The sequence below is a fragment of the Epinephelus lanceolatus genome, chromosome 7, assembly GCF_041903045.1.
Source record: "Epinephelus lanceolatus isolate andai-2023 chromosome 7, ASM4190304v1, whole genome shotgun sequence".
NCBI classification, from domain to species: domain Eukaryota; kingdom Metazoa; phylum Chordata; class Actinopteri; order Perciformes; family Serranidae; genus Epinephelus; species Epinephelus lanceolatus.
Window position 1 is genome coordinate 3274638 of NC_135740.1, and position 12406 is coordinate 3287043.

The 12406-nt window shown below is 43.5% G+C and overlaps 1 long non-coding RNA gene across 1 annotated transcript; it reads right to left on the reverse strand.

Annotated features, from left to right (window-relative positions):
- Nucleotides 1–1390: 1390 nt before the first annotated feature.
- LOC144463780 (uncharacterized) lies at nt 1391–3501 on the reverse strand. The gene is made up of 2 exons (XR_013491782.1): nt 2564–3501; nt 1391–2465 (listed from the first exon to the last, which is right to left on the reverse strand). It is a non-coding gene; the product is annotated as an uncharacterized LOC144463780 (long non-coding RNA).
- Between the last annotated feature and the right edge of the window lie 8905 nt (nt 3502–12406).

The following is a 12406-nucleotide window of genomic DNA, read 5'->3' on the forward strand; positions in this document are numbered from 1 at the left end:
TTGACCACACCCTAGGGTACTGAAGTTCAATAACCCCCACCTCGTACGGTTCGCTCAGAACGATCGGTTTTGCTAATTTTGTGCGGTAGCGCCATATCTTGTTATTAGGATACACGTGTAGCGATGCATTACTCGGTAACGTGACATAAAATCCGTTCTTGTTCTCCATCTTCTTGATGTTGTTGGGACGTGCGACAATTCCAAAGTGGCTGTGTAAACAGATAACGCCCCGTGATATATATATATATATATATATATATATATTACACGTCAACGATGTCCTTTTCAGAGACCCACGAGTTAAATTTCTCAGGCCACCCCAACCATTTCACAAGCGCCATCTTTTTCCGGCCTATAGTTTTTCTGGATATTATTTTCTCTATTTTAAACACCTTGTTTTTGTCAATGATTACCGGCTGTAGCTCAGGCTCGTAAACTGCGCCTTTTACCTCATCACCCGAGCAATCTGATATTCTATACACAGGCTGGTCACGGGCTATGCGCCTAGTTATTGTAAAAAACTCGTCTGTATATGTTTGTTCATAACCTTTTCTAAACACCCCTCGGAGTTTTGATATTCTCACAGTGTCCCCTACATTATATTTGAACGATACGATCCTCGGCGGTTTCTTCTTCTCCTTGTACAGCGTGTTAAAGACGAGCTTCTCGTTGTCTTTGTTTACATCGGATGGGGCCATCTTTATCGATCTGTGGTGAGACTTGTTGTAAGCGTTGACGAGGTCCTGGACGACATCAACATATCTACGCGAATTAACAGACGTTAGATATCTCCACATGCGGGTCTTAAATGTTCTGTTGAAACGTTCAACCGTGCTAGCCTTAGTCTCGTTTGAGGTAGAGAAATGTTTAATTTTATACACCTCCATTAGGTGTTGAAACTGTTTGTTATAAAACTCTGTCCCCTGATCGGTTTGGAGTTTTACAGGTATGCGGCCTTCGTTCAAAATGTCTTCAAACGCCTTTGCAACAGATGTACCGGTCTTGTTTTTAAGACACCTAACCCATGCATATTTAGAAAATACATCGATACATGTCAGCAGGTAGCGCACATTGTCATTTTCTGCTGAATATTCACTCATGTCCACCAGATCGGCCTGGAACTGTTTGTCAATACCGCTAACCAACACCCTATTTCTAGGGAAGTGTACAGCTGCTCTAGCGTGGAGGGTATACACATCTTGCCCCTGCAAGTAACGCTTTACTTCAGGCATCCCCGGAGCCTCCCCAGTGCATTTTCTAACAGCGTCGCAAAGTTTTTGTACACCTCCAAGACCCCCTGGGTGTGCGGGGTCGTGGTAAATCTTGTCTAGCGTGCGCTCCATATTCAGTCAACAACACAAGTGGCCAGGATGAGGTTGACACACCGTCTTTTATTTATTTATTTATGGTTTTTCAACATGTTTAGGTATTTTACACACACCGTCACATCTCTGTCTATCATGTGTCGCACTAGGTGCTGAACTGCATCACAAACATCTAATGGCACACCATTTTTAATCATCAAAACACACGCATCACAAAGAAATGCACAAAGACAAATAACGTGGCCTGTTGCAAACGCCTCAGACTCATTACAGTTTGTGAAATATGCTGTTACCACATCTTTAACCGCTGATGAACTGTGTGCTGCCGCACACACGGTATCATTCCAATTTATAACATTTGTCCTTATATCGTTTAAATGGTTGTTGAATGTAACACAGTCGCGTGGGACACAGTCACCGGTAATTACCCCGTACAGAAGTGATGTCAGTCTGTTCATGGCATGGCGTCTTTTCCACGACAAAAGATACATGGCTATTGTGATCCCAAACAACATCATCATTTTTTCTGTGGTAAATATTACAAATCTGTCGATATGCAGCAGCAGCAGCACTTGGTCCACACGGTGAAGGCGTTGCGTAAAGCGGTCTCGTGCTTGTGGTCCTCCATCGTCTCCATTTCCTCGTTGGCAGATATTCCGTCACATCCGGGTCTGAGATAGTGTCTCAGAGTCTCGGCCGCTCCTAAAAGCCTGTCTTGTGAGAAAGCCCCCGGTGATATCTGCGCAAACAGGTAATGTAGAGCTTTTCCTAGAGACTGCTTGAATACAGAGTCCAGAATCTGGTCAAAATACATACATCTGATCTGATCAAATTCAAACAAGCAAGAGTGATGACGCTGACTCGGGTGGCTGATTTTACACCCGCTGCAGAGAGCTTTTGTTTTTTCCCACCCTGCGTGATACTGGCAGCGTGATAGAAAGTCTTTGATCGTGTCCACGTCGTCTTTTGTCAGGGACAGTGTCGAGACATGTCCCTTCTCCTCCTTCTTCTTCTCCTTCTTCTTCACATGCAGCGCCTCATGCGACTTCATATGAGGTGTGCAGGGTTCCACACCACCGCAATCGTTTTCCCAACACCCTCTAGTATCATCGTCGTCACAGGTGTTGATAAGGACACTACCTGTAAAAAAAAAAAAAAAAAAAAAAACAACATTAAAATCTTATACACCGTTTATCATAATTTAAAATGACAAAAAAAAATACAAAAGTTATGCTAACCTAGGCTTTATCAGTAGTCGACGTGTCTGATGATTTTCGGGCGGCACAGGGAAGGAAGGTGACTACCCCGCGCATTAGCCTGCGCATCATCGAAAAGAAGACGTTTTCTAACACTCTGATAAGAAGAGAGGATCCTGTCTCTTCTGATGCCCTTGTCAGCTTCGTCAAACAATTTCTGCAGAGATCTCCAGTCGCACCACTGAATAAAGAAAACAGTTTTAAACCACTCGTCACGCTCTTGAAGTGTAAGAGGGTAGGGTTGTTGTCCCCATGCGTCGCGGCCTCTGCTCGCGATCACAGATTCTCGATCTTTGCACACACTGAGAAAAATAAAGTCCTCCCGCCGTTTGTTAAAACGATCCGTCTCGACGCGGTACATCTCGGGGCCCGTTTTGCTGACCCACTGCGAGACATAAATACTCTCTGGGAAACCGGGTTGGTCTAGGTCAGGGCAGACCTCTGACCAAAACAATTTCCAATCTCTATGCATCAAACTGACCGTCCATGTTTCAACGCCTGGAACCACACTGCGACCGGTGGCCGCACTGAGTGTAATGACAGAGTCCTGATATTTAACATTGTAAACATACCCATTAACCCCCTCCAGCTCTAGCTCAAATTCACGATTCTCCGGCGTAACGAGACCACTTCCTACACGTCTCCTTTTCTTGTAAGGGGCCCGAGCATCCACAACCGTCGCCGGGTCATTAGACATACCTGGGCGGTCGCTTGACCCGATGCCGCTGTTGCTGGTGCAGGAAGACATGGTTGCAGAAACGTCTTGCAGAATACAGGCGATCGTTGAAGAAAAAAAAAAAATCAGAGTTCCTCCCGCCGTAGCTTCGCCTTCCGAGAAGTTGAGGATGTCCTGCTGAGAAAATCCCTTGTATATATATGCACACCACCTACATCCGGCCGCAAGGAGGGGCTTTTGATTAGCCAATAGCTACGGTTTCATTCGGAACCACCCCCAGAGGGGGTGGGGATTGGGGGAGGGGCGTGTGTGAGGAGGGGGGGGGGGCAACGCACGCACATTTCGCGTGCACACACGCACGCGCGGTTCACGTGCACGCGCAAAGCTGTACATATACAGCTATATATACTACTACTATATACAGCTATAGTAGTAGTATATATACTACTACTACTATAGAGTCATTTGACCTGGTTGTGAATGCTGATTGTAATGTTTCACATCACATACAAAAGTGAGATATTGGTGGGTGTTAGTGGGATTTTTAGTGGGAAAGTGAATAAGTATACCTTGAAATAAGGTTTGTTGAAGTAGATAGAATATATTACTATCATCATATCAGAATATTACTATCAAGGTCAATATATGTTGTAATACTTATGGCTAATGCCCCAGTTTCATTAAAATCCTCTGCTCTTTTCCCCAGTCCGTTATCTTGACATGACTTATGTATGTACAGGAGTGCTTGTATCTACTGGCAATTGACTTAAAATGATGTCTTCCAATTGCTCTTAACTTTGCCTACACACACAGAAGAAACTTTGTTTTGTTTGTGCTCAGAGAGAGAGAGAGAGAGAGAGAGAGAGAGAGAGAGAGAGAGACTTTTAGACCTCCTTTATTAAAAACATGTCCACCAAGCACTAAATACAACACTGTGCATCAAACAAGCCCCTTCTGGCCTTCACTACTGCTGCATACAAAACCCTCCCCTTCACCCCCTCAAACAGCTCGGAGAGGCAAAGGTCAGCAGCTTTCCTTGTCCCTCCTGCCAGCCCTCTGGGCTCACCGTTAATTTCAGCGCTGGAAAAGGTGAAGGCTCCTCCCCCCTTGCCTGACTGAAGGAGCTCAAGGCCAAACGCAGACAGGGAAACCACCACCTGCCCTCTGAGCCCCTCCAAAAGTCTCAGAGACTTCACACCCAACTCCTCTGACAGCTGCTGAGGTGTCTTCCAGTCCAACCCATCTGCTGATTTCAGCCAGCCCTCACAAAACAGCTCTGCAGGGTCCCAGAATAGGTGCTGCCCAAGGGGATCAGGGGATTGTGGAAGATGGGCTCCTCCCACACCCAGGGTCCAGGCCCCAAACCCCCCTCTTGAGTGTGCTGGAACATACACCAGTTCTTTAGAACCGCACCACAGATGTTCACAGATCTCAACAGGAAAAGCTGCCGGTCCAGTCCAAAACCGCTGGCTTTTCATAGCAGTGTCCGTGCCGGATCTCCTCAGCCGATGTCTGTGCTGTACAGCAGCCTCTGGTCTACTTGGAGCTGACAGACAGACAGACAGACAGACAGACAGACAGACAGACAGACAGACTAGCAGAAAAATGAGAGGGGGGTGTTTCTTACAGTGCTCTTATCTGGACCTCTATGTGTTCCAAAGTAAAATACAAATGTACCCAGCAGCAAATTCACACTCCAAACCAAAAAGGTTTGGGGTGATATGTAGTTTGCAACAGTGTAGCTTGCTTATTCTCTTTTCATTATTGTCTGTACCCCTACAGTAAAAGGTAATGGTATAGTAGGCCTGTATGATCATTTTATGCCTCTGCACCGGCCATGGCTGGAGGCATTATGTTTTCAGGTTGTCCATCCATATGTCCGTCTGAATGTCCGTACGTACATACGTTTGTCTGTCCCATTCTTGTGAACACAATATCTCAGAAATGCCTTAAAGGGCCACTGTGTAAAAAAAGCGCAGGGTGGTGCAGGGTGGCGAACCCCGCGCAGAGCTAGTTTCGAGCAGCGCAACCCGAGGCGCGCTCAGTTTGGTAGTTTGGCAGACCAAGGTGGGCTGAGATGGGTGTGGTGGCGCAGCAGGGGGAGGTGTCGACAGATCCAGCTTGGCGCAGTGACAGTTTTGTCCCAAAAGGCTTCGCCGAAGGTGCGCTAAAAGCTCGCCAGCTGAAACCAGGTCTACTGTCAGCGCAGGTGGAGCGCAGCCGGTGTAAGTGGACAGTGCGCACGTCACCAAAACCTCACAGGCAGGTTTCCAGAATGTCAGGCACATTAACAATGCAATAAATACCCACAAAAACCACTATTCAATGCAACTATCTGCAATCAGCACATAAATGTATCTCTATTACGACTGTCCCGTCACATCTGATGTCAGATCAAAGGGGATTGGCACCGTTTGGCACATTTGGCACGCGCAATGGAAACCCAACCTCTATTTGATTAACACAGCTGCAAACTAATGAGTTCACATCCCTCTCAGACAACCACAAACAGCCACAGCATCAGATAGGGAGTATATATTCAGCATCTGTCATCTTAGAAAAGTCAAAAGAAAAGAAACAAAGTGAGACTGCGAGAGAGAAAGCACTGGGCAACGGTTCTCAGTGTATCCGGGCAACGTTGATTTACAATTGTGGTGACCTCCTCCCAGGCTACCTTTGCATCATCAGCCCGTGGAGGTCTGCTTTCAGTTCCGTATATTCGGACACTGCCAGCTTGGACCTCCCGGACCAAAACATCAGTTTCCTCCTGGGAGAAGTTTGGCCGTCTGACGCTGCTGCTCTCTTCTGCCATGGCGAACTGAGTAAACTCTCATTATGCCTTTGCGCGGCGCATTTAAGGGCGAGGAGAGGGGCTCATTTGATTGGTGTGATGTGAATCGGCTGTGTAAAACCCACTCCACACCTTCTCTCCTCCCTCTTTCCGACTTGCGCAGGTAGGAGGGACGGAGGTGGGAAAGAGGAGTAGCTGCGCCAGCGCGCCCGGTCTGCGAAACTAGAGGCCTGAGATTTAAAACTAGAACAGCAGATCAGAGTCCGTTCAATTAACTCTGAGTATGTTCTGTTTAGCTTGTGTGTGGTGAACAAAAAAAAATAAAAAATCATTAATGGAGCTCCAATAATGTGATTCATCATGGCAAGAGGTCAGTAAAAAGCAAAGCAAAACCTCCATTTTTAATCCAGTGGACATAGAGATATTAATATGTACATGTGGACTGTGCTTTTTATCTTGAAGAGCCTATGTCAGAGCAGAGAACAGTGTCAATAAGTGAAACTGTTAGAAATCCAACAGCCCACCCCCAGGTCCTCCTAAGGTGACTTTTGATGATTATGATATGTAAAACAACTGCTGTATTTGTTGTTTAAGTGTCTTAGTCATACCACATATCATTTGAAAATCTACACTCTCAGCGGTACCGTTAATGCTCATCATATAAAGATAAAACCACCACAGCAGGCTCAATAAACACTTCTGTTAGACAAAAAAATAAATAAATAAAAAGTTATAAATTCACCTATGAAGTGTTGTCATAATCCACAGATCAGTATTATCCAGACTAAATCACACTTTAGCACACATGTAAGAAACCTTGGAGTAATTTAACTCCCAGATAAAACAAACTTCACAGATTGCATTAATACATCTATGTAATATTGCAAAAATTAGGCCTATCCTGTCTCAAAACGATGCAGAAAAATTAGTCCGCGCATTTGTTACCTCTAGGCCAATCTGGAAATCCATCTGTAAAAAAAAAAAAAAAAAGAAAAAACTTTTTTTTTTCTTCCTTTATCTCTGGAGGCACAGCCCGGAGTTTTTCGACTAACGAAAGTGCAGAGGCCTCGGCGATCGCTCACGCCCTTCACTTCTGGTGGTGCCCCCAGGGAATCGCCGTGTTGTTTACAAATACTTCGGGTAGAAAGCCAGCAGAGTTTAGCTATATATCACATTTTTCACATCACTATATCACCGTGTAGACTAATCTGATATTTGTTAAGTCTATCAACACAATGACTGAACAAACATTACTATTTCTGAAATCATGATGTCTAGAAAGCATCAGTGGCTGCAGCAGCAGCAAAGCTAACATCAGGACGTCATCTGTTAAAAGCCTCCCATTGTCGGATACAACATGAAACTACCATACTCCAGTTAGCTCAATCATGTTGTAACTAAGACATCTGCTGGAAAAAATATTTTTTTTCACGTTGACGAGACAGCGTTTTGGGTGGAGTGGTCGCTATGAACGCGGAGCTTGCTGTTTCTGTAGGTACACATTTCCTGGGGACACCTGCATGTCTCGGCCACGCCCCCTCCATTGTGATTGGCTAAAGCCTTCAGCTATCAGGCTCCTCTTCTGTGGATAGGCAGATACCGTCTCCACATTTAAGACTAGACTTGCATATTCCTCTGTCTCATTTCTCACTCTGTCTCTGTCTCTCTTTACATATAATTTTGTCATATGGATCACGGTAAATTTATTATGTTGATCTGTTCTGTTCACACGACATCTTTTGCACATCTGTCCGTCCTGGAAGAGGGGTCTCTTAGTTGCTCTTTCTGAGGTTTCTACCATTTTTTCCCTGTTAAATGTTTTTTTTTTAATCTGCTGTGAGAGTCTAAGGACAGAGCGATGTCATATGCTGTAAAGCCCTCTAAGGCAAATTGTGATTTGTGATATTTGGCTTTATAAATAAAATTGAATGTAATTGAATTGAAATTCACACAGCTTTCATTTCCCTTCACACACTGCCAGTACTCCAGATGATGGAAATCCTGGGAAATATTCAGTCCAAACACATTATTACATTTTTATTTATTTATTTATTTTCATATTAGGGACAGAGCACATTAATGAACATTATACAAAACGTATATATATATGTATATAGCCGAGGCTAATTTCCATCTGTTGTCCCTAAGGCAGGTTGTTGTTCATAAAAGAAACATATGAAAAAATACATCCATAGATATCCACAAACTGCTGTTGCATAGTTTCAAACATTCATATATTTCCACATATGATCAATAATTTCTCTGTCGTGCATGAATTAGAAACCAGTTAAATGGAACTCAAAATGGAGGCAAGCTCCTGGCCTTTCCAATGACACCTCAGTTGAGCCAATAGGAGCTTCTAAGACTGTTGATATGCTAGTGAAGCAGGGGCGATTGCTCTGATACAGGAGGCTGAACTTCCCCTGGGACCTAATGGAGCGGTAGGCGGGAGAGGACATTCAGTGTATGCATGATGATTGGAGGAATTGTCTAAAAGGCTGAACCCCTTTGTGATTGACAGCGCTTCATATTTCGAGCTCAGTCCCATGCGGCTATTTGCGAGTGGAGTCTTCTAACAGAGTGCTTTTCGGAGTTTCTTATTTCCATAAGCGATATAGCTCATTTCCACCGTTTGTACAGTACAGTTCAGGTGTTTAAACCCATCTGAAAATCTTTGAGGTGTGTTTTGCTGTGGTTCTATGGCATGAGTGTGGTTATAAATTACTGCCTCGCTACAATATGACAAATTTTATAATGTAAACTTAAAGTGAGCTTCCGCTGTTTGAAAGACCAGCAGCCGTCACTGTAGTGAAGCACCAGCAATTGGCCAAACATTCCCTAGACTTATGGGTCTTGTAGTCAATGAAATTCTGAAACTCCACTGCAGATTTGAACACCTTACAGACCTCAAAGACTGTTGTAAATGATAAACAAATGGCTCCTCTGTTGTCTTAAGGGGAAAAACTGTCTTCCTTATCAATTTAGGTTTTCTAGAAGTGTTTCCAGGAACGGTTTTTGCTATGGGCAATGTGGGCAACTGCCCAGGGCACAATCTATGTGAGTGTAGAGTGTTTCCTTTCAAATGAGACCATACATGTACATGATGTACATGTATGGTCTTAATTTGAAAGGAAACACTCTAGAGTTTTTTCCCCAACAGTCAGAAGCACTTACAGTCATACTGTCATTGACTTACAGAAGATTCAACACACTGAAATTAAAGTTGTTTTTTTTTGTTGTTGTTGTTGTTGTTTTGCCTGAATATTTTATTTGGCGTATTAGCTTGAAAACACAATGGGACAATAGCATGACATCACATTGTCCATATTCAAACAGAAAACAGTACATTAACACTTTACACATGTTTTTCTAAGGTTTTGTCTGGATGCTTTTCAAAAGAACAGGGTAAAACAATGAACTGAATGTATGAATACGAGTGAAAAACTAGTCAACAATGACAGATGGCCCGTTTCCACCGCAGAAACTTCGGGGTACTTTTACGGGGCCTGGGCTGAACCACCCCCAAGGACAGAGTTCCAGAACTTTTACAGGGGCTAAACAAGTCCCTGCCTCGGAGTAGGTACTCAGAGCGGTCCCGAAAAACTCCTGGGTGGGGCTTGGGGTTTACTTGGTGCTGATTGGATATACTCAAGGCGGGATGTGACGTCAACAGAAACTGACAAAATAGCCGCATTTTTAAAACTTAGCAGACGAGGAGTCGCATTTCTAAAAGGTCTGCTTTCTTCTTCTTACTTCTGCTTCTTCTTCTTTGATGTTGTTCTTCTTTGTTTGTTTCTTTGCTGCGTTGCCCCGGTCAAAATGGTCACGCAACGATTACGTCACATCCAGAGCCCGGTAACTCCATCTCTCTCTCTCTCTCTCTTTCTCTCTCTGTATACATACATATGTAAATATAAATATATATGTATATATATATATACAGTACAGGCCAAAAGTTTGGACACACCTTCTCATTCAATGCGTTTTCTTTATTTTCATGACTATTTACATTGTAGATTCTCACTGAAGGCATCAAAACTATGAATGAACACATGTGGAGTTATGTACTTAACAAAAAAAGGTGAAATAACTGAAAACATGTTTTATATTCTAGTTTCTTCAAAATAGCCACCCTTTGCTCTGATTACTGCTTTGCACACTCTTGGCATTCTCTCCATGAGCTTCAAGAGGTAGTCACCTGAAATGGTTTTCCAACAGTCTTGAAGGAGTTCCCAGAGGTGTTTAGCACTTGTTGGCCCCTTTTCCTTCACTCTGCGGTCCAGCTCACCCCAAACCATCTCGATTGGGTTCAGGTCCGGTGACTGTGGAGGCCAGGTCATCTGCCGCAGCACTCCATCACTCTCCTTCTTGGTCAAATAGCCCTTAGCCTGGAGGTGTGTTTGGGGTCATTGTCCTGTTGAAAAATAAATGATCGTCCAACTAAACGCAAACCGGATGGGATGGCATGTCGCTGCAGGATGCTGTGGTAGCCATGCTGGTTCAGTGTGCCTTCAATTTTGAATAAATCCCCAACAGTGTCACCAGCAAAACACCCCCACACCATCACACCTCCTCCTCCATGCTTCACAGTGGGAACCAGGCATGTGGAATCCATCCGTTCACCTTTTCTGCGTCTCACAAAGACACGGCGGTTGGAACCAAAGATCTCAAATTTGGACTCATCAGACCAAAGCACAGATTTCCACTGGTCTAATGTCCATTCCTTGTGGTTCTTGGCCCAAACAAATCTCTTCTGCTTGTTGCCTCTCCTTAGCAGTGGTTTCCCAGCAGCTATTTGACCATGAAGGCCTGATTCGCGCAGTCTCCTCTTAACAGTTGTTCTAGAGATGGGTCTGCTGCTAGAACTCTGTGTGGCATTCATCTGGTCTCTGATCTGAGCTGCTGTTAACTTGCCATTTCTGAGGCTGGTGACTCGGATGAACTTATCCTCAGAAGCAGAGGTGACTCTTGGTCTTCCTTTCCTGGGTCGGTCCTCATGTGTGCCAGTTTCGTTGTAGCGCTTGATGGTTTTTGCGACTCCACTTGGGGACACATTTAAAGTTTTTGCAATTTTCCGGACTGACTGACCTTCATTTCTTAAAGTAATGATGGCCACTGGTTTTTCTTTAGTTAGCTGATTGGTTCTTGCCATAATATGAATTTTAACAGTTGTCCAATAGGGCTGTCGGCTGTGTATTAACCTGACTTCTGCACAACACAACTGATGGTCCCAACCCCATTGATAAAGCAAGAAATTCCACTAATTAACCCTGATAAGGCACACCTGTGAAGTGGAAACCATTTCAGGTGACTACCTCTTGAAGCTCATCGAGAGAATGCCAAGAGTGTGCAAAGCACTAATCAGAGCAAAGGGTGGCTATTTTGAAGAAACTAGAATATAAAACATGTTTTCAGTTATTTCACCTTTTTTTGTTAAGTACATAACTCCAGATGTGTTCATTCATAGTTTTGATGCCTTCAGTGAGAATCTACAATGTAAATAGTCATGAAAATAAAGAAAACACATTGAATGAGAAGGTGTGTCCAAACTTTTGGCCTGTACTGTATATATATATATATATATACAGAGAGAGAGAGAGGGAGAGAGAGAGAGAGAGAGAGATGGATGATGGATGGATGGATGGATACAGAGATAGACAGATGATGGTTTGCACTGGAAAAGATGTGGAGGTAAAATACAGTAGATGTTGAATTTTAGACTTCCACCACTCCCAAATCAATTATCTCAATCATTATGGTAATTATGTTCCATCCGTGTGACCAATCATTTCATGAGTGATACAGATAATACATCATTGATCCTTTGTCTGTAAAGACCTTATGACAATTTTTACAGTCTAAACTGAGGTTACACATAATGTGTGATAAACATGTTATGAAAGAAGGACACGCAAAGGTTAGATTCTGAGCTGAGGGAGACTTGATGCTGTGTGATATTTGAATGTGAGGGCAGAAATCGCTTTCAAAGAAATGACTGACATAAAAGAAGTAACTTTAGATGGGTCTTAGTAACAAACTAATATCCCAGCCAGGATTAAGTGACTACTTTAGTCTGATGAAGAGCAGTTATATCTGCTTACTTTTGTCTCAGCACCTGCCCTAATTGGTTTGGATGTGCATGCATACTCTTATTTGTGCAGACCTGACTTGGTGGCACAGATATATTGAAAAATGCTGAACTGATTGCATTGTGTATTTGGGAGTGCTGCCAAAGTATCATGAATAACTAATAACATAGATACACGCAACAAGCTGCAGCTGTCACCAGAATAAAGAAGACTCATTCAAATAAAAGAATCCTTTCATTCAATTATCAATTAGTCAACATGAAATAATA